General features: G+C 43.3%; 1 protein-coding gene across 14 annotated transcripts in view; it reads left to right on the top strand.

Annotated features, from left to right (window-relative positions):
- TENM3 (teneurin transmembrane protein 3) overlaps window positions 1-23,098 on the top strand; it is an 816,371-nt gene that overhangs the window by 71,491 nt on the left and 721,782 nt on the right. For all 14 annotated transcript variants that reach the window (XM_075610837.1, XM_075610771.1, XM_075610754.1 and 11 more), the window contains exon 2: window positions 23,006-23,070. The gene's annotated coding sequence lies outside the window, so the exon portion shown is untranslated. The remainder of the gene's footprint in view (window positions 1-23,005; window positions 23,071-23,098) is intronic.

Raw genomic sequence — 23,098 nt, 5'->3', positions numbered from 1 at the left:
CACAGGAGAACATAATCCTTTTATAAATATGGTGGCGAAGCTCAACTGAAACCATATTCACAATATTTAAGCTGTATATGTATTACATATAGTAGTTATAGACTGTGCAACATTATATTTTAACCAGCGTCCCCCTCCTTTCTCTCTTTCTCCCAGGATGCCATTTATTTGTGCAATTATCAGGTTTAGTATTCCATGTATTTGCTTCTGTGATAGTCTTAGGTTGCGCTTATAGTGCCCGCGACGCGACATCGCCGTCTCGGCGAAACAAATGCATTGTCGCCGTCGCTTATAGTGCACGCGATGGCGACAAAGTGACAGAACGACAATGCTACCAGAAATCTTAGTCACTGATATTTGATTTTTTTCGGCGACGGTCTCCCCTTGCGGCCAATCGGGAGCTTCTCCATGCCTCTGCCCTCCCCTTTTATGACGTCATCCAGCGACGTCGCCTAAACTTCAAAATACATCTCATCGCAATGGCGACGGGGGACGTCATCGATCGCGTCGCCAGCTGCATAAGCGCAGCCTTATTCTTGTACTTTCATTTCCCCGTATTTTAAATTGTGGGTATGCTTGTAATGTGCTACCTGCTTTGTTGGCATGTTGTATAAAAATGTGAAAAACCCGAAGAAGGTCCAGGGGGTCAAACTACAGACTGAAAATACATTTATTATACCATAACTATCCAGAGGGTTAAAAACATGGATATGTATGTATTGTGAGAGGAAAGGTGGAACACAGGGCCGGTCTGAAACCGGGAAATGCTGATGGGCTGTCCAGGGTGCACTCCTTAATGTCCATGGCCGCTCACCCCAGTAGGAATGAGCTTGGGGGGAGGATATGCGAGAGGAAAGGTGGTCAAATTGTAAAGCAGAGGTATATACCTCCTGCTTTGGCAAACGATACCTGCCCCTACTAAGGGTTAAATATCCAGGGGAAGTTCTGCAAGCACAGTCAGGTGCAGATCACCTGATCTTAATTAACAGAGTGTAAGAAAGACCAGGCTGGATCAGTTCTGTCCTCTCCCCTTATTCCAGCTAAGAGAGCTGGATGCTACAAACAGGCACATGGTACTGGAATTGGGCTTTACCTAAAACGACAGTGGGTTTTAAGGATCCCAGACAAGAACCCTTCAGCCAAAAAGGGGATTTTGTCACAGTATGTAGATCTTTATTTATATAGTGCCATGCATGTACATAGTGCTTCACAGCAATAATACAGGGGACCTAACAATATAACACATAATGAGAACAAGTGTTTTAAGACATACAAATAACACTAGGTAAAGAAGTCCCTGCCCCAAAGAGCTTACAATTCTAAATAAGAAGACCTTACAGACACAGTAGGTGGGTGTTATAGTAAGTGTATCTGCAAGGGGTCAAGGTCAGTGCATGTGATATGTATAGTAACACCCAAAACGAGCTACCCATATGCTTCATTAAAGAGGTGTGTTTTAAGATGGGTCTTAAAAGTAGAAAGAGAGCATACCTGTTGGTTATGGAGGGGAAGGGCATTCCAGAGGTGAGGGCCAGTGAGCGAGAGAGGTTTTAAGCAGAAGAGGGCTATATATACATAAGAGGTAGACGGAAAACATTCTTGGGCAGAACTCAAGAGTTAGGCATAGTGAGAAATTAGGGCTGAGATGTAAGGAGGGGCAAAAGAGGGTACAGGCGGGCCCTGCTTCTCTGCGTTTCGCTTCTCGGTGATCTGCCAATAAGGTGGTACCGAGAAAGGGGCCACCATGTCTACGCATGCGTAGAACGGGGGATGCCGAGGTTGCGCCTGAGCAGAATGGAGGTCGCGTATGCGCAGAGGGGGAAACACAGAAAATCACTGGTTCCGCTTTCCGACGATTTACGCTTAGCGGTTGGGCCATAGAACGGAACCGGCCGTAATAGTGGGGCCCTACTGTATAGCCTTAAAAGAGAGGAGGAGAATTTTGTAAGTAATACGGGAATTGATGAGAAGCTAGGAGAGGGATTTCAGCATTAGAGACGCTGAGACAGATTTATGAGAGAGTAAAGTGATTCTAGCAGCAGCGTTTAGGATAGATTGTAGGGGAAACAGGTGAGAGGCAGGAAGGCCAGACAGTAGAAGATTACAATAGTCGAGACTGGAGAGAAAACGGGCCTGTGTCAGAGTTTTAGCAGTAGAACGACAGAAGAAGAGCATATCTTTGCAATGTTATGTAGGAAAAAACAACAGGTTTTAGCTACATTCTGAATATTAGATGATGTGAGGGAGGAATCCAATAGACCCCTAGGCAGCGTGCTTGTGATACTGGGTGTATGATAGTACTGCCAACAGTATTGTAGAAGGGGGCGGAAGTATGAAGAGCTCAGTCTGTTAAATTTGAGACGGCGGAGGGCCATCCAGGGTGATATAGTGGAGAGACAGTCGGAGACTTTATTCTGTACAGCAGGTGTAAGGTCAGGGTTTGAAAAGTTAATTTGTGGGTCATCAGCATAGAGGGATATTTGAGATGTGATAAGGTCACCTAGAGAGTGTGTAAGAAGAGAAGAGGTCCCTGGACAGAGCCCTGGGATATACCCACAGAGAGATCAACGGAGGAGGTGTTAGCAAACAAGACACGGAGAGTACGATGGGAGAGGTAAGAGGAGGTCCAGGATCGAGATCTGTTATGGATGCCAAAAGTATGGAGAATGTGAAGGAGAAAACATATATTTATTGTTTTGCATCAGCAGTGCGCCTCGGATCCTGAAGTACCTATTTCTTGGACATTATTTCTGTTTTATAAATGAGTATCCTCAAGGTTCAATCAGTTGCTTTTCTTTCTTTCATCGATTGATTATAGCACCTTCGGTAGTCTAGGAGCATGAACTGCTTTACTCTGTAACGCTTTGATGGTCCCTGTAAAACTGACAGGGGTAATCAATAGAAATCACTTGAGTCACACATTAGCATGAATGTATTTCATAAACTTACCTGTTCACAGATTTATATTTTCATGATGCAGAAAATACCTAATCAATTATTAAAGTTTGATTTTAAATTATTAGTGCAGTAAAGCTTTGTCTTTTTACATGCATATGGTGAAAACAGACTAAACTGCACTAGCAAGGAGACTTGTGGATAGCTTTTATTGCAATTTAAAGCCTTTTGGATAGGTGCCTCCTGCCAACCGTAATATGACATTTACGCATATTTTATTGCGGCAGCAATGTACGCAGCACTTCACAAAATAGGCAATAGAATACAAGAAATAATACATTAAATGCAACAAACAAATAAAAGCACACACTATGAATCCCTATGACTGTTAATTTCCGGAAAATGAAAGAATTTCTAACTTTTGACACTATTTTCTCAACTCTCTCCTTGCTAACTACTGCCCTGTCTTCTTCCTGCTGTGTGCCTCCAAACTGCTAGAACGTCTTGCCTTCTCCCGCACGATCAACTTGCCTAATTCCCATGGCCTCCTGGACCTTCTGCAATCTGTTTCCAACAGCTTGCCCAACTGAGGGACCCTTACTAAGATAGGAAGTGAATGAAGCAAAATCCAACCTTAATTTTTTTCTTGTATATTCTACTTGATCTCTCTGCTACTTTTCATACTATTAACCACACTGTTGCTTCAAACCAGTAGCTGAAACATTGCTTTATTCGTGTTCTCATGTCTCTCCCACCGTTCCATTTCTGTCTCTGTTGCTAACATGTCCTCATCCTCTGTGATCTGTCTGTTGATGCACCTCAGCACTCTGTTCTGGGACCTATCCTTTTCTACACACTGTCACTAATTAGTAATCTCATCAACTCCTTTGGCTTTAGGCATCAACTCTTATGATTTGGCATAGGTTACTAAATCTGTCTCTCAATGTAAGCCATATTTACCTTTTTATATTATTATTATCGTTGTATTAGTAAAGCGCCAACATATTCCGTAGCGGGGTGTAGAGTTATGTATATTACAAAAAACGAATGACATAACAAATAAGGACAGACAAGCACACACAGATACAGAAGGTAATGAGGGCCCTGCTCCTGAGAGCTTACATTCTAGAGAGAATAAGGGGCAATGTTGAAACAAAAGGTAAAGTGACTGCTCATTGTGTGATGGATGGAGTATGTCTCAGTATTCTGTTAGTGGTATGCTAGATAGGCTTCCTTGAAAAGGGGGAGTTTTCAGGGAGTTTTTAAATGTCTGAAAGCTGGGGGAGAGTCTGATGCGTGGAAGGGAGTTCCAGAGAGAAAGGGCAGCATAGGAGAATGTAGGGGGCAGCACATGGGCAGAGATGGGGGGGGGAGTGTTGTTTAGTGCTTTGTACTGTAAGTCAGGGTTAGGGTTTTAAATTTGATTCTAAAGGATATGGGAAGCCAGTGTAGGGATTTGCATAGTGGAGCAGCAGAAGTGGAGCAGTGAGTGATGTAGATGAGTCTAGCAGCAGCATTTTGGATGGATTGTAATTGGGATATGCGGGTAAGGGAAATACCAGCTAGCAGAAGATTGCAGTAGACAAGGCTGGACAGGATGAGTGGAGAATTAGGATTTCAGTCGAGTCATGAGTGAGAAAAGGGTGTATCCTTGTATATTTCAAACTTGTTATTTAGAATTTAAAATTTTACAAAAATGAAGTGTGTATGTGTACAGTATATGTGTGTATATATATATATCTCTTACACATACTAATACTCCTTGTTTTTCCATCCCTATACACCTATAGGGACCACATAGTATCCACACACAATTTTAGTTGTGCTACAATCTCTCACATTTCCACACCTACCCACACCATTTATATCCACTCCCATTCCACACACACCTTTTGTAAAGCACTGTATATACTGTGGGCTCTCCATTCATTTATATTCACACAGATACACACACACACTCTTACATCACTTGCTTTCAGGAACCTTTTGACATCTCTAGCCATAAATCTCATCCACACCGGGGGAAGGACCAGCACAGATAACATTCCAAGAGACACTGTTTATAGTATACCTTTTGCTTGCTTCATTCATTGTAACATCGCCGGAAGAAGAGATCAGTGTATCTCGAAAGCTCGCACAAATAAAAGCATTTCGTTAGCCACAGAACGGTATCATCATTTATTTTTTGATTATTGAAGCTCGGCTAACACGGTACTGATTATATATATATATATATATATATATATAGATATATATATCTATATATATAAAGTATACATTACCGCATAGCAGCAAAAAGGGAGACAGCACTCAGGTGAATGAAAATAAATGTATTAAATACAGCACATAACTCCGGAGTTCATAACTTCGGAGTTATGTGCTGTATTTAATACATTTATTTTCATTCACCTGAGTGCTGTCTCCCTTTTTGCTGCTATGCGGTAATGTATACTTTTATTATTTATATGGGACATGCACCTATTCATTATTGAATTTCTATTGGAGTGCCAGTGATTTTTTATCACATATATATATATATATATATTATATATATATATATTATATATATATTTGTGTGTAGCCCTCTTTCCCCCTGACTAAAGAGACTGCCCTTACCTGTTGGCTCACCAAAGGCCTAAGCCTTCGCCATTGGGTGCCTGGGTGATATATTGATCGCCTCGGTGCAAAGCCTCCACCTGTGAGGGATCCCAGCATAGTGGGAGGAGACCCTCACAGGAACCAATAGTAATAGTAGACACACACTGTATATAATAACAACCTTTACTGAACACACACATATAATATAACAACCCGTACTACACAGTACAATGCACACCCAGCCCAGTACAACCAGTGCTAGGCACCAATACCCTGGTGTCCTTCTCCCAATGTCAGGCCCACCCAAAAGCGTATGGGGTAGCGCTACCCCGTGAACTGTTGGTGCCCTTTGTTGAGGTACCTGCCGTGTACTTCAGCACCCGGTGCGACCGACTTCGCAATGAGGATCCGTCTGATCCAACGTTGTCGTCGTCAGTGACGGCGTCCGCCTCCACGTGGGGTGAACTCCTGTCGGATGGTATCACCACACAGAGTCTCTGAACGTAGGTGGTCTGGTTCCATACCACAGGGCCGCAAATCACTGCGCGGTGTCTGTGCTGATGCTTGTCTCACTACTGGCAGCTATTGGGGAAAGATCCCTGACTATGGGCTTTCCCTATAGCAACCACAAGCTGAGAGTGAGTGGGGCCTATCTGGGACCTAAAGAGGTGATCTGGCCTAATCTGGGTGCCACAGACACCCAGACCCTACATTCCCCTTCTCTGCCCTGGCTCCAACTGAACTCATGCTCTAAGCGCGCCAAATGTATCAATCTCTCCCTAGGAGCTTGCTGCAGCCCTATTGGCTTTCGCAGCCCACATGATCTAGCCGCCCCAGGGGATCCTGGGATATGTAGTTCCCAGCTTAGCATTTCTCAACATGGCCACCGCTACTGTGAGGGTCTGCGCATGCGCAACTCTATTGCGCATGCGCAGGTAATCACTGTGATAGGTACCGCCGCGGAGTCCCGGCGATCGGGTCGCCTGCTCGCCTTCCTCCAACTCCACTCCTACAGCTTGCCGAGAGGGGTCCCTGCGCGCGCGCCCCGGCAGACAGCGGTATCTTGCCCCCACAGCTACAATGAAGGTAAGGGGGCTAGACACACACACATATATATATATATATATATATATATATATATATATATATATATATATATATATATATATATATATATATATATATACAGTGCTTGACAAATCACCCACAAATCTACTCGCCGAACCAAAAAATCTACTCGCCACCTAGTCCCGCCCCAACCCCGCCCCTAGTCTCGCCCCCAACCCCGCCTCTAATCCCGCCCCCAGCCCCGCATTTAAAAAAACCATAAATGAAATAAATTGAATAAATTCCTAGTAAGAACATTCGTTTTTGACATAAGTTTATTTATTGTATTACATTATACTACAATTAGTCCTTGTGTATAAATGTCAAATCTAGAAAAAAAGCCAGATGTGAATGACTAGTTTCCTGAACCCCTTAACCAGTGTCTGGACGTCCCCACTTCACAATATCTAAAGCAGTAATCCCGCCTGGGATCTTACCTGATCTGCAGTCCGTCAATGTCCAGGTACCCTCATTCCCGCAATGTTATACATTGGAGGGGATGTGTTCCCTACCTGTCTTCTGGGTTAGGGGGGGTTCCGATGTCTCCCGTGTGAAGCTTGAGTCATATCTGGAAGAAAGCAGTATAGGTTATTTCGGTGTAGTGTAGGGCAGTTAAGATATACAGGGTAAATAAGATATCCAGATCCAGATTGTGAGACAGAGAGACGGAGAGAGAGGGTGAGAGAGATGGAGAGAGAGGGTGAGAGAGACGGAGAGAGAGGGTGAGAGAGACGGAGAGAGAGGGTGAGAGAGACGGAGAGAGAGGGTGAGAGAGACGGAGAGAGAGGGTGAGAGAGACGGAGAGAGAAGGTGAGAGAGACAGAGAGAGTGTGAGAGAGACGGAGAGAGTGTGAGAGAGACGGAGGGTGAGAGACAGAGAGAGGGTAACTGTGGGGGGATGGGGTGACTGGGTGGGGTGATTGGGGGTGTGGGGTGACTGGGTGGGGTGATTGGGGGTGTGGGGTGACTGGGTGGGGTGATTGATTGGGGGGTGGGGTGATTGATTGGGGGGTGGGGTGATTGGGGGGGGTGGGGGGATTGTGGGGGTGGGGGGATTGTGGGGGTGGGGTGATTGGGGGGGTGGGGTGATTGGGGGGGGTGGGGTGATGGGATGTCTGACTTAGTGGGGATTACTGACTGTCTGACTGGGTGGGATGACTGGGCAGAGGGTGAGATGACAGACTATGACTGACTTTTGACTGACTGGGTGGGGGGGATGACTGACTGACAGGGGTGGGGGGGGTGACTGGGTACCTCTGGTGTCCCTACACGTTCTCTCTCTCTCATACACACACACACACACATACACACTCTCTCATACCCATACACACACTCTCTCATACCCATACACACACTCTCTCATTCCCATACACTCTCTCCCTCTCTCTCGTATACCCCCTCTCTCTTTCTCCCAATACCCCTCCTCTCTCTCTCTCTCTCTCTCTCTCTCTCTACCATACCCCCCCTCTCTCTCTCTCTCTCTCCCATACCCCGCTCTCTCTCTCCCATACCCCTCTCTCTCTCTCTCTGTCCCATACCCTCTCTCTCTCTCTGTCCCATACCCCTCTCTCTCTCTCTCTGTCCCCATACCCTCTCTCTCTCTCTCTCCCATACCCCTCTCTCTCTCTCTCTCTCTCTCTCTCTCTCACACACTCTCACACACACACACACACACACACACACACACACACACACACACACACACACCCCTGCTACTACTCCCACCCCGCGTGGGCAGCGGGAGCACCGGAGGGAGGGGAGAGAGACACCCGAGCCGCGCGGGCACCAGAGGGAGGGGGGAGAGACACAAGCCGCGCGGGCACCAGAGGGAGGGGGGGAGAGACACCCGAGCCGTGCAGGCAGCAGGAGCACCGGAGGGAGGGGGGTGAAGCACCCGAGCTGCGCGGGCAGCGGGAGCACCGGAGGGAGGGGGGGTGAAGCACCCGAGCTGCGCGGGCAGCGGGAGCACCGGAGGGAGGGGGGTGAAGCACCCCGAGCTGCGCGGGCAGCGGGAGCACCGGAGGGAGGGGGGGAGTGACACCCGAGCCGCGCGGACAGCGGGAGCACCGGAGGGGAGGGGGGAGTGACAAGCGAGCCGCGTGGGCAGTGGGAGCACCGGAGGGAGGGGGGGAGTGACAAGCGAGCCGCGGTGGGCAGCGGGAGCACCGGAGGGAGGGGGGAGTGACAAGCGAGCCGCGTGGGGCAGCGGGAGCACCGGAGGAGGGGGGAGTGAAACCCGACCCACGCGGGCTGCACCGGAGGGAGCGGGGGTGAAGCACCCGAGCCGCGCGGGCAGCGGGAGCGCCGGAGGAAGGAGGGAGAAACACCAGTACAGTATATATAAATATTTATTACAGTGCATTAAATTCCCCCCCACCTCAAGCATCTGTCCACAATCCTCTCCATGACCGGATCAGTGCAGGTCTTGTAAGCAGGAGGTGACACAATTATACAGGAGGATATATAGGAGGAGGAGCAGCAGATGCACGCGCGCGCGCACCCCCCCCCCCCCCTCCCATTACTTACCCGTGCAGAGAAGGAAGGGCGGTTTGAAGTCCTGGCAACTCCAAGCCGCGTCACAGCCAGAGGGTTTTTTTTTCTTTTCGAGCAGGGGATTTTGTTTTTGCAGAGCAGGGGAAAAGCTACTGGCCACGAGCCAATATCCGATCGCAGCTGGCGAGTTGGCGACCGGGTTTGTCGAGCACTGTATATATATATATATATATATATATATATATAGTCCTAAAAAAACAGACAAGTAGAATGGTCAATTATTAATACTTTTTCTTGCTTTGTGTTACTCTCTGTCACAATGTTATTGCTTTAAAAATTGGTTGTGGCTGACGACATACTGTAGGCCAGGAGTAGCCAACACCAGTCCCTCAAGGGCTACCAACAGGTCAGGTTTTCAGGATATCCCTGCTTCAGTCTTTGACTGCACCACCTGTGCTGAAGCAGGGATATCCTTTAAACCTGACCTCTTGGTAGCTCTTGAGGACCTCTGCTGTCGGCTCACCTGAAAAGAAAGATTTTTTTTCCCCTGAGATGTTCTTTTTGCCAATATGAAATTTCCACTTTGTGTTCACTACCTCAATATTTGTAAGATTATGTAAAAGCGCAATAGAGAGATTTTACAGCCAATTTAAAAAAAAAACAATTTCAGGTCAATAAATATTTTATTTCACTTTTTTTGACCCACTACTTTTCTTTTATTGTTTGTTTAGAAAATGAACACAATAGCGCACACCGTTATTTATTATTCTCCGTTAAGTAATGTCCAACATGATAACTTAGCATAAAAGTATATATAGATTTTATTTTATAACATTCTTGTTCTTTGAAGAACATATCTGTATTTATTCCAAATAAGCAGTTTAAAACATGTTTGGTCAGCTTGTGATGAAACAGTTCTTGCACTTCATGCAGCTTATCTTTCTTTTGATGTTATTCCAAGAAAATTAAATTGCCGTTGGCAATACCTCAGCAATTGAATTTGTATTACTCTATTGCAGACATATAAGTATCTCTCAATGGTACTTGTTTCTAATGGCCAAACATATTTCAAGTATGTGTGGGTAATTTCACTGGTGTAGTTTTGGTTCTAAAAAAGTTCAGGTTTTGATTATGCGGGAGTTCGGCAGGTTTTGGTGGAGTTCGGCAGGTTTTTGGTTTTGCTGCAGTTAGCAGGTTTTTGAGTTCGGCAGGTTTTTGGTTTTGCTGGAATTCGGCAGGTTTTGGTTTTGCCGGAGTTTGGCAGGTTTTGGTTTTGCTGGAGTTCGGCAGGTTTTGCTGGAATTCGGCAGGTTTTGCCAGAGTTCACAGGTTTTGGTTTTGCTGGAGTTCGGTAGGTTTGGTTTTGCCGGAGTTCGGCAGGTTTTGGTTTTGCCGGAGTTCGGCAGGTCTTGGTTTTGCCGGAGTTCGGCAGGTCTAAGTTTTGCCGGAGTTTGGCAGGCTTTGGTTTTGCCGGAGTTCGGCAGGCTTTGGTTTTGCCGGAGTTCGGCAGGTTTTGGTTTTGCCGGAGTTCGGCAGGTTTTGGAATTAAAAAAATATGTTAAACAAATGTAAATAAGCAGGATTTAAAGTTTTCAACATTAATAAACTGACCAAACTTATGAGTTTTTCCCTTCACAAAGACAAAAGTTTGCCCAGTGTATTAAATATAAAAAAAAGTGTAAATGTGAGGATGAGCCTTTTATGGGGTTTTAACTCTTATTGTGCTATTATTTGTCTGAGGGTAGATATTTTGCTCTGAAGTTCGACTTTAACTTACCAACAAACATTGACGTTCAAAAAGCTTGGATTTCGAACCTACAAACCTGTTCACCCTTACCTAAAATATATAGCTTTGTACACTTTTCAAGTAGCAGTCTCCCCCACAAGCCTATAATGTTAATACCTCGCCTTCTGAATATGCACAAGCTATTTCTTTTAAGGTTACCATGGTAACTAGTAGATTGCACAGGGCTCTGGGCAGAGCAACATTTTAACTTCCCAAACACTTTCATGCTTTAAACAGTTTGATCTCGTAAACAAAGCACCAGATTAATAAAAATGTAATTAAAAATGCATGGGAAAGGGCAACATGAGATCCTTAAGTTAAAAAAAAAAAGACGCAAAAAAAAACCAACCAGTGACCAGAATGGACTGCTGCTTTAAGAACGTGGGAAATGTCCAATACACCATTACATGTATTCAGCGTATGGTGTACATTCTGGATACTGTTCATGGATGTGCAACACTGTGGGAACGAAAGGCTCTCAAATGTGTTGACTATTCATGCTGGAAACCAAGCCGACAGATTGCAAGGGCTTCATGGCAGGGATTCCCTTTCACGCAAAATCGAGTATTCGTTAAAGGTGATGGAAGCAAAGGGGACTGGCAAGTAGGACAGACAAAAAAAAAGAAGCGAATGGAAACAGTTATGAGGTAGCAAATGAGTGTAGTCAAATGCAGCAGTAGGAGGCATGCCAGTGCTGATTACAGGGTATCGGTACAAATGCGATGAGAAAGAAAAGCTTCAATGTAGAGAGGGGCAGAGCTTGGAAAGCAAAGATAGACAGTTAATGAAATGACAGAAAATGGAAGTAAAGCGAATGAATGTAGCAGAGCTTGATCTCTGAAACATAAAGAAATATAAATAGCACCACTGGGTATCTGACTCAAGGGCTTATTCTAGCCCCCTAGTGAAACTTGATTTAAGGGGCTCCGTCAGCTTCTTACAATGAGGAGAAAGCATGGGATCCTTACAAAAGACCTTCCTGGTGCGTCTGGCAAAAAAAGGGATTAACAGCAACAGCGTGTCTGTCATTTTGCTAAACAATGTGCTATAGATTGTGCCAACATGAAGTTTTGTGGATGGTGGGAGCGAGCATTAACAGTGCGAGGGAGGGAACTTGTTGATGGAGGCCTTGAGGGTTGTTGCTAAGTACACAGCGAAGTGAGCGTAGTTGGTAAGTGGATATACAGTATATATCAAGAGTGCCATCTACTCAGAGAAAAGTGTCAGACTAGGTAGCTTTATGGAATATGACATCCTGGGGATTTTGATACAGCTCCCTACATACTGTTTCTTTGTTCTCGAGGGATCTGCATCTTTTGACCCACACAGGAAACCTATTACTACAGCAGCAGGAACAGTGCGGGGAGCCGGAAGGATACAGCATTCAGAAACCCCAGTGAATACTCTGGGCAGTGTTGTAGGTACAATTCTCTTAACTTTAAAAAAAAAAAAATGAATGCTTTAAAATCACAAAGTAGGTTGCCCTTATTAAAATAAAGCATCTAGTGGACATGTAAAGAATGTGGATTTTTAATTCTTTTGCCAATGACGTACCAGCCATTTTTCAATGATTCTGGGCACTTTAAATTTGTAATCGAAGAAACAACAGGGGTCCAAACCGGAAAATTAAACAATATTACACATCAAGCCGCAAAATGTGTGTGTGTGTGTGTATATATAGGTGTATGTACGTATATTTATATATATATATATATATATATATACTTATAAATATACATACATACACCTATATATATACCAGATGAACCTGGTTCACTTCCTGGTGTCAGCTCTTTGTGACCTTGGGCCATGTCACTTTATCTCCCTGTGCCTCAAGCATCAAAAGCATAGATTGTAAACTCATCTGTAACAATCTTATGTGCTGCGTACTGCGCAATGTACTGTAACTGTAACTGTGACTGTGATGTAATACCCATTAAATTGTGTGCATACATATATATATATATACTTCACCCAAACCAAATAGAAAAATGAAGACTCGGCAGAAAGACCGACCTTCAACAGAGTCTGAAGGTCCGCTAGTGGACTCACATGTGTTTTATTTTTGTTTTGATGTATAATAAAAGGATTTTAATCACGTAACCCAGTGTTGCTCAACTCTAGTCCTCAAGCCTCCCCCCCACCCCTCAACAGGTCAGGTTTTCAGGATATCCTTGCTTCAGCACAGGTGGCTCAATCTCTCTCATTTATTTATGTATTTATTTATTTTTATATATATATATATATATATATACTGTATATATATATATATATATATATATATATACTGTATATATATATATATATATATATATATATATATATATATACTGTATATATATATATACTGTATATATCATCGCCGGAAGAAGAGATCAGTGCATCTCGAAAGCTCTCACAAATAAAAGCATTTCGTTAGCCACAGAGCGATATCGTCTATTATTTTTGTTATTATATATATATATATATACATAATAAAGAATATTCCTATATATTAGATGAATGTATGAATACCATAGATAATTCATTAGTTACTCAAGCTTTAGAATAAAAATTACTGCTCTGTGACTGCTCAGTAATGGAAAAGAATTAAAAAGCACAGAGTGAAGAGAAAGTTAAACAGTTTTCCACAGCATTGACAAAGCAATATAAAACACAAATTAACTGTCATGTTTAAACAATTATACCTTCTATCAAATCAAAGCAAACCTTCATTTACACATGATATTAGGTTTAAGTGTCTGCAACAGGTTACCTATTAGCTATCCCGTTTCTTAATTTCCCTCAGGTCAGTATCACTGTGTTTAGTGTACATACAAACCTTTAATACTGGATTTTAAACATAAGAACAGTATAATCCAGTACTCAAGGGCCACCAACAGGTCAGGTTTTATGGACATCCCTGCTTGAGCACAGGTGGCTCAATCAGTGGCTCAGTCAGAATAACCGAATGTTGCTGGCCCTGGAGTTGGCTAGCCCTGGTCTAACCTTACCGTAGTGCTTGTGGCTCTCCTGGAACCAAACTGCACGAAGGGCAGTGGCATGTTCAGTTAAAGCTGCAGTTCAGTCTTTTTTTTAAATTTATTTATTTTTTTACTTCAATAGTTTCATGTGGGCAATCTCTAATTACCTAAAGAACTGCATAGCTGCTGGTCAATTCGTTCTCCGTCTATTGATCGGCAAAGTTTGGCGACATCTTTAAATTGGGGGAATGTAAATCGTTGCTATAGGAACAAGCATGCTTGTTAAAATAGAATACAAGAAAATTGGTCTTTCAAAGTTGTTTTTTTAAAACAGAAAATGCTAAAAGTATTTTTTCTTACTACAGAACTGATTTATTAAAAAAAACCCACACATGCAGGATATTGCATGAACTGCAGCTTTAAATGGAGATGATCAAAATCATCTTTTTAAGCAAACTAGACAAGTGTCCAAATGCTTTGGGGAGAATTTATGATGTTTACCTAATTTTATTTGTGATACAACTATTTGTAAAACTGTTGTATGTACAGGTTATTCATTGAGGATGACAGCACAATTAGTTTAAAGGGATACAGGGAAAGAACATTAATTATCAGGTAAGATTAGAAAGAAAAAGAAACTGAAAAAATATCTGCTTCTCGTACAGTATATAAATGAACGTGGGTTTTTTTGATGTAGGGGTGATTGAATCTTTCGATTGAAGATGATTATGTTGAAAGGTCGTTTAAAAAATAAATCTATATATTTGCCCAATATGTGGAAACTGTTCTGTTACTGGCAATAGCACCCTATGCCAGGGGAGCGCAAACTTGTTTCCCTTTGCCCCTTTGCCGGCAGTTCCCCTCTCTCCACGCCCCCCCTCCTCTTACCTTGGCGTCGGCATCATGATGTCACATGACCTTGCGGTGTCATTTGCCATGATGACGCATCTAAGATGCTGCTGGAGCCAAGGTAAGTGAGGTTTACAGGGGCCTTTGCCGCTTCCCTGGCACTTAATTTAAGTGACTTCGGAAAGCGCGCGGGGACCTCTGTAAACCCCTGCGCCCCCGCAGACAATCTCGCGCCCCCCAGTTTGCGCACCACTGCCCTATGCTATGGTTAGTGGGGTCTGAAGCTATATAACTGTTGGAGAGCATCAATAATGTTTTCTTTGGTTAAATGGGTTTTTTTTAGAAGGAGAAATAACTTGAAGGACAGATGTACTCGGTTTCCCTATAAGATGCACGTTTATATGGCAAAGAATGTGTTTTTACCCTTTCCTTTCTGAAGGAAAACGGCATTGTTTGGCTTAGGAATGTATTGCCAGCATATTGGGTGATAATAACCCACCACTCTGGGGATCATTGCTTTAGGGCTCAATAGTGAATTATAAGGATCACAAGTAAAGTGGGTATGAAGATTCCCAGTGAAGATGACCACATTATACACTTGCTGGTAATTTTGTAAGCATGCAAACATTACTATAAATTAAGGATGGGTGTATTTGAAGACGTGGGGAAAAATCCGAGCCCTCTTAGCTTCCACAGATGTATGGATGTATGTCTGTATGTCCTATTTATATAGCACCATTAATGTACAAAGCGCTTCACAGTAGTAATACACACGACAATCATAGAAATAACAAATAATACAAATAACAGATCATGGGAATAAGTGCTAAAGTATAAAGTAACATTTAGGAAGAGGAGTCCCTGCTCCGAAGAGCTTACAATTTAATTGGTAGGTAGGAAGAACGTACAGAGACAGTAGGAGACCGTTCTGTTAAGTGCGTCTGCAGGGGGCCAAGCTTTATGTATCGTGTATAGTATTAGCCACGGTACTACTCATATGCTTCTTTAAGCAAGTGTGTCTTAAAGGGGGATTGAGAGGGTGCTAGTCGGGTATTGAGGGAAGGGCATTCCAGAGGTGTGGGGCAGTCAGTGAGAAAGGCTTAAGGTGGGAGAGGGCTTTAGATACATAAGGGTAGAGAGAAGACATCCCTAGCATACATTTGTAGTGAAGGAAGTCTGCGAGAGTGTGAGATTTCCTCCAGAGGCGTTCAGAGGAATGAGTGGAGGAACGCAGCATGCGCGTGTGGGAATTTAGCCAGGGTCTGTGGTTAGAAGGGCAAGGACGGCAGAGAGAAAGCGGGGCATGTAGATCAAGAGAGGAGGCTAAGGCAGAGTTGTAGTTCCTGACCAGGTTGTCAGGGTCTGGAGCAGAACTGAGAGAGGAGAGGGAGGAGTGTGAAGTGGAATAAAAAGCTGCTAGGTTAATAGAGCGCAGGTTTCTGCAGAAATGAGGGGTAGATGGAGAAGGGGAGAGGCGAGAGAGAGAAAATGAGATGAGGTGATGGTCAGAGAGAGGAAAAGGGGAAATGGAAAAATCAGCGAGAGAAGTTTTTAGTGAAAACCAGGTCTAGGTAGTGGCCATCCTTGTGGGTGCTGGTTGCAGTCCACTGTTAAAGGCCAAAAGAAAAGGTTAGAGAGAGAAAGCGGGAAGCCCAAGGGAGAGAGGGGTCATCAATGTGGCCATTGAAGTCCCCAGGGAGAAGAACAGGGGAGTCTGAGGAGAGAAAGAAAGAGAGCCAGGATTCAAAGTGAGAGAAAAAGGCAGAAGGGGGATGAGTAGAGGTAGGTGGGCGATAGATTACCACCATGTGGACAGGGAGAGGAGTGAAGATCTGGACAGTGTGAGCCTCAAAGGGGGGAAAAGCAAGACAGGAAGGAATAGGAAGGGTTCGATAACGGCAGAGAGAGGAGAGGGGGAGGCCCACACCTCCACCCCTGCCATCAGGGCGCGGATTGTGGGAGAAAGAAAGGCCACCATAAGAGAGGGCAGCTTCCAGAGCAGAGTCAGACTGAGTGAGCCAGGTCTCAGTTAGAGCAAAGAGGAGCAGAGAGTGAGAGAGAAAGAAGTCATGCACAGAGAGGAACTTGGTAGAAAGGGAGCGAGCATTCCAAAGGACACAGGAGAAAGGGCTGAGGAGGGAGGGTGGCAGGGGATGGGTATGAGGTTGGAGGGGTTGATACCAGAAGGAGTAGAATTTACATTTGGCAATCGAGGACGAGAGCATGTAGAATTAAGGCAGGGACAAGTATTGGGAGAGATATCCCCAGAAGCAAGGAGGAGAAACATGGATAGAAAGAGAATGTGTGAGGATGATTTATAGGGGTGTGTTTTAGTGCAGGGGGTATAGCTGATAGTAACAGAAGGCGCAGGTAAGGAAGGAGTTCATGTGAACTAAAGTGGTGAAGGAAGGAGAAATGGAAATATATGAATAGAGATAGAGATATAATAAGGCTGGTAGAAAGAAGTGCATAATTTGTAAAGAAGTGAGGCCATTGCAAATATAAATTGTAAAGGCGGCATCACAGCATCATGTTGAACTGATCTGTGTCTCGGATGGATGTGCACGAATCCATGGCAAACAATTTTTTCTGCTTTGGAATCTGACTTGATTCCCGGATACATTTTTGGGGTTGCTAGCCCCGTCTTCCTAGACACAATGTGACAACACTTTTACCGCAAAACCCCCCTTGAAACTCATAGCCTGTGAATCTCCACTGGTTAGCACCCCTGGAAAGGTAAAATACACATAAATTCTTTATTGTTGCACAATTACGTACATTTCATGTACAACCAATGGGTCCAAGAGCTGACACACTAAACCCACAAATATGGTTCAGAGGTAACCAGCCGGCCATAATACCTTAATTGATAGCCTGGTTACCCTCACACTCATCCCCACTCACACGTCAAAACTTTGAATCTCTGTAAAATGTTATAGAATTGTATTAGCATTGAAACACATGTGAAAGTGCCCACGCTTGCCTTTAGTTCCTGGCACGTCAAATATACATAGCAAATGCCATTATTGTGACCTTGCGGGTTAATGAGTTTCTAATCATTGCAATATGAAAACAGATATGCAAATGGCATTTCTATACGATAGCTCCTTCCTATCTTGTGGGTGCCATAGCAAACACAAATGAAGATTAATATCATAAATTGGTATTGCAACCAAGTATTCACAGATCAATTTGATATGCTATTAACTACTTCAGAGCCAGGGAGGCAACATTCAGTGTCCACTTCACATGGGGCTAATAGCACTTTTCAGCCACATGCAGCAGTGACTTCTAATACATATTGTCTACATAAAATGTGTCTCTATTTACTCTCATTAGTACTGACTGTTGATAAGAAATGACAGACTGTAATGTGTCTGGTTAAAACGTCCATCTGCCTTTTGTGTAATGTTTACTTGTTCTTTTTACTATTAGTAAAAACTTCAGTAGAAATTTCAGAGCATCATTCTGAAGAAAGGTATTAGTAACTATAGAACCAAGGTAACGATTGTGTTATATACAGTACAGTATTGTTTTCTCTAGCAATGGGAATATGTACCCACCTGAACTGCCTGCAATACCTGAATCTGCTCAATTTTTTTTTTTATCATGAACAATATTTAGACATTGTAAGAGGCAAAATAATTAGACCTTTAAACAATTAACAACTATTTGGTATTTTTCTGTGAGTTGATTAGGCAAACCCCTCCCTTAATTATTAGTCATTGAATGTGTTTAGCGTTTAGAGTACTCAAGTCAGTCTATCGTGGCTGTGCCATATGTCTGTGTCACATATAAAGTGTATGTGGAGTTAATTTTGGAGTTGAAATTGGAGGTGAATACTACAAGAAAATCTGGACTCTGCACCACCACACACCACAACAACAACTTTGCAACTGTGAGAACTTGACTTTCTAAATGCTGTGATTATTTGTACTCTTCCTATCCTCCAATAACTGTGAAGTCTGTCCTCCTGCATCTCACTATGCCCCCCATATTGCTTTTTCTGTTTACTGTTTCCTCACTCCTTTGTGAACGTTTCTGTTCTCTCCAACTTCCCCACTTATACACCTCTTTCCCAAGAACTTCTTTACTCCTCAATAAAAAGCACCCACAAAAATCCTCTATGCACACCCTCTATCTGCTCCTTCCTGCTGCTGGGGATCTCTCCTAATCCTGAACCTAGACATAAAAACACCTGCTCTAACCCACGCCTCCCTGCCTTCTTCTCCCATGCAAATGTGTTAACCTTCTGATTTAATACTGACTAACCTTAAAATTCTCCCGAGAAATCAAGCATCACAACAGCCTACAGTCATGGCTATTGTCCCACACCAAGTCACTCCTACCACCCAGTGTGGCCAAGCACTGCCATCCACAGCACTTATTCCCCCACCTGCTGTCTCTGTAAGTCTCCCAACATAGCACTTAGATTGTAAGCTCTTCGTGGCAGGGATTTCCTTTCCTATTGTCTGATTTTGCTGCGCTTATTGTATTATTATTCCCTGTACTGTATTCTTTGTGAAGCACTGAGTATACTTTTGGCGCTATATAAATAAAGATATACATACTTAATGCAATTGGTTATTTTATATCCAACCGTTTGAGTTTCCAATAATTAAAAAAAAACATTCAAGTGAACTCATTCTCAGATCAGTACAGAATTGAAGGATTGCATAACCAGGGTTAGAGTGGTGTGGGAGTGCACCGCGCTGGCACTTACGTTAGCAGCCAAAGTATTGTTCCTTCGGTTCTGCAGGGTTTATTCTGCCTCCTCTCTCTAGGCCCTACATGTGGAGCGGTGCGTGTAAAAACTTACTCAGTGACAGTGGGAACCCGTCCTAAACGAAAGTTAGGCCCCACGAAAGCCCAACTTCTGCAAATGGCTGAGCTCCGTACGCCACCGTGTAACGCTCCACATGCCCCACTCCCCAGTTAGGGCCCGGGGTGTCAGAGAGAAGGGGAACCAGACTCCGTACTGCCTTGCTGCTGTCACAGTCATCACATCCGTTAGCAACAGAATGTCTAGGGCAAAGTCCATGTGAAGTGTAAAAATCTAGAACGTGTTTAGAACATTTAACCTTCCATTTACAACTCAATATCACAGATGATATCACATCTGGCTAACTATTTACACTGTTACCTCCAAAAACAAAACATAAATAGCTGAAGATTGATGAAGCCAACTATAAATGTAGAGCAATGTGTCCTGCAGTGAAAGAGTTAATAATCAATCAGACAATTCCTCCTTTGGTGCAGCCTTAACACAAGCAGATCCTTGGATTAATGCATTGTATCTAATAATGACACGTTTCCAGTAATGTATCCAAGAAGTCATCTGTTGATTCTGACATATCTTTCTTGTCTGGTGGTCCATTTAATCCCTGTTGTCCTCGTAGAAAGAGAAGATCGGGGACCGGAGGAGTGTGAGAGAAGAGGGGCAGGGAAAGGAGAGAGAAGAGGGGGAGTGAGAGAAGAGAAGGGAGCGAGAGGGAAGGGAGGGAGTGAGAGAAGAGGGTATCAAGTGATTGAGAGGATAGAGGAGGGAGTGAGAGAGAAGGGGAGAGAGTAAGAGAGAAGGGGAGGGGAATGAGAGTGAGAAGAGGAGGGAGAGAGAGATAAAGGGGGAGGGAGTGAGAGAGAAGGTTATTGAAGAGAGTGAGAGAAGAGGGGGAGGGAGAGAACTTGGGGATGGGGGGAGGGGTGTTGAGGGAAGTGAGAAGAGGGGCAGAAGGGGAGTGTGAGAGGGGGAAAGTAAGAGAGAAAGGTGGGAGTGAGAGAGAGGGGGAGAGCAGGTAGAGGAAGGGACCATGTTAGGGAGAAGCTGGTGATAAGGGGAGCATGTCGGGAGAATGAGAATGAAAACATATAATAAAACTTGTTTTTTTTAAATTACTGTGTTGAATGTGTTGTGGGGAAAAAGAGAGTTCCTGTTTTTTTGCTTTATGACTAGCAATGTTTATAGCTATCCTTCAAACCAAAATAAGACCTAAAAAGAACATCTGTTTCCACACCCCATATGTACGACTTCTTATATGTAATCTGGCTTTGCCCGTAGAGATACCATCTCGCCCATTCTGGACTCTGTTTAGCATTATCTGATAAAGGAGATTGCTACAAGTGATGAGACTGTTTTGAAGTATCTTTTTTTTTTTTTTATAACTTGTGTTTGTTTTGAAGTATCTTTAAACAAAAATAAATGTATGGACAGTTTTAAAAGTTCATAATTCCTAAAACATGTTGTAGACACGACGGGGCTTCTTCCTGTCAGGCACAGAAAACACATGCAATTATCAAGCACAGCCTGTTCATTCCAGTGTGGTTTCAATGGGAGATTATGGGAGCAATGTGAAAATAGTCACCATTTACTTCAGGGAGCTGCAGCCAACAGGTAGTCGTCATTTTCTATAAAGATGATCATCCCTAGACACAGTGTGGCCTTCGTTGTCAAATGTCTAAACATAAATCCTGCGTATATGAATTTGCATTTTGAAAGGAGAAAACCTTGATACTTGTTATATTTTTGCTAATATCGCCTTCCAGCAAAACCTTTATGTTTGGCTGGCTGCAGAGATCATTCATGTCTCGTGTTTGCCTGTTGCAGTTTGTATTTTGGGGCAGGCATTTCTATATAACTGACAGGGTTTCTCACAGAGAGTGATGCTTGTTGTTTATTGATTAAATAAGAACACAAGAATTGCCAATACTAGTCTCCAAAAGTGGCAACTATTGGAAGCTTTTGTGTGAGAGTGTATTGACTAATGGCTGCCAGCCACAAAATGGATGAATGTGTACCAGCGGGATAGACATATCTGAAGGCAGGGAGTGGGTGATACCTCTTAGATGTGGTCTCACAGTATTATCCTTGCCCCTAGTGGAGACAAGATAGTGGGCTTGCTAAATAATTTGGTCTGACCTACATTGGCAATTATTCTGTTCTTATTTGAGCGATACACAACCAAAACATTGCTGATACTACTATGACAGTAATGAGTAATGGATAACTTGTAAGGAGGGTGCACCTTGAGTATTTGGGAAATACTGTATGCTTTGCACTATAATGTATGGTTAGCACTATACTGTATTTTTAGCACTATTGAGTGCATGACCGTTCTGGAAAGGTCACTACAATGGTTTGGACCACTGAAACCTGTGCTTCTTGCAGATATTTGTGGACACTGAGGCCCATATTTATTAAGTGGCAGTATTCCACATGACAGTCTGGTGCTGGAAGACACATTGTGGCCCTATAAAATGTGTCGTTTAAAATAGCACCACTTAATAAATATGAATATCTAAACTGTTCCATACTTTGTGAAGTCTTTGAGTGATTTCAGGGTAAAAATGTTTAATCCGGGTACAACTTTACACCACTGTGTTTCTGTGGTAAATATTATGTTTTAACAAACATTCATTCTGGTAAGAGGAGCTTTTTCATTGTGTTCAAAGTCATCTGGGAACAAGTCATATTTATTCAGACTCACAAAACCAAAACCTATTAACATACAGCCTACATTAAAACATTAGGATCTCAAGTTGGACATTAAGGAGCATCTCTGGCTGTACGAGCTCTTGTTGAACACACAGTGACATCAGAGAAATTGGGAGCAGCCAGAGGAAACCAAACCCCTCCCAAGTCTAACTTGAAAAATTAAATAAAAAATACTTATAGGCAGGGCTTTTTTTTGTGTCGGTACGTGCCACCTTTCTTTCTGGGCATCTTTTACCTTATCTTCCTTTCTCCTTCTGACGACACGTCACCATGACAACGTGACACCACAATGTCACACGGCGCTGCGTTGCCATGACAATGCGACGTCACTGGTGGAGACGAGGAGCAGGAGAAGGTAACAGACCATGCGCTTTTCCCGTTTATCGGCACCAGTATGCTTATAAAGAAAGCACTGCTTATAAGCATCAGATTTGGCTAAAATAGGACATCAATTACCCAGATGAGGCCCTTTAAATATGTCACTGGAATTAGCTCCCTTTCGTCCCTTACGTCCTAGGGGGGACTGCCCCATTTAGCTTTTATATAACTGATGACCAGAACAAAACTTTCTAGTAGATATCTACATCTCTACCACTACGGCGTCTCTATACCAGGGTCATTTTGAGAGACATTTCTATATTGCGTCAATCAGCATCAAATTAAGATATACAGTATATATATATGTATAAATATATGTATATATGTATGTATATGTATGTATATATATGTGTGTATCATCATCTTTCTCCTGTGTGTCAGATTGCCACTGTCATCAATTAGAATGCAATTAAAAGAGATACATTTTTTTCTCCTTTTCCTTAGCATCAAGAAATCCGTTTCATTTCTGCAACAGCGTAAGTTTTCCCGGATATCGATCTGCGTTGAAGGTAAGAAACATATCTAATAAACTTCTTA

Source organism: Ascaphus truei, chromosome 1, assembly GCF_040206685.1.
Source record: "Ascaphus truei isolate aAscTru1 chromosome 1, aAscTru1.hap1, whole genome shotgun sequence".
Taxonomy (NCBI): Eukaryota; Metazoa; Chordata; class Amphibia; order Anura; family Ascaphidae; genus Ascaphus; species Ascaphus truei.
This window is presented reverse-complemented; position numbering and strand designations above follow the sequence as displayed.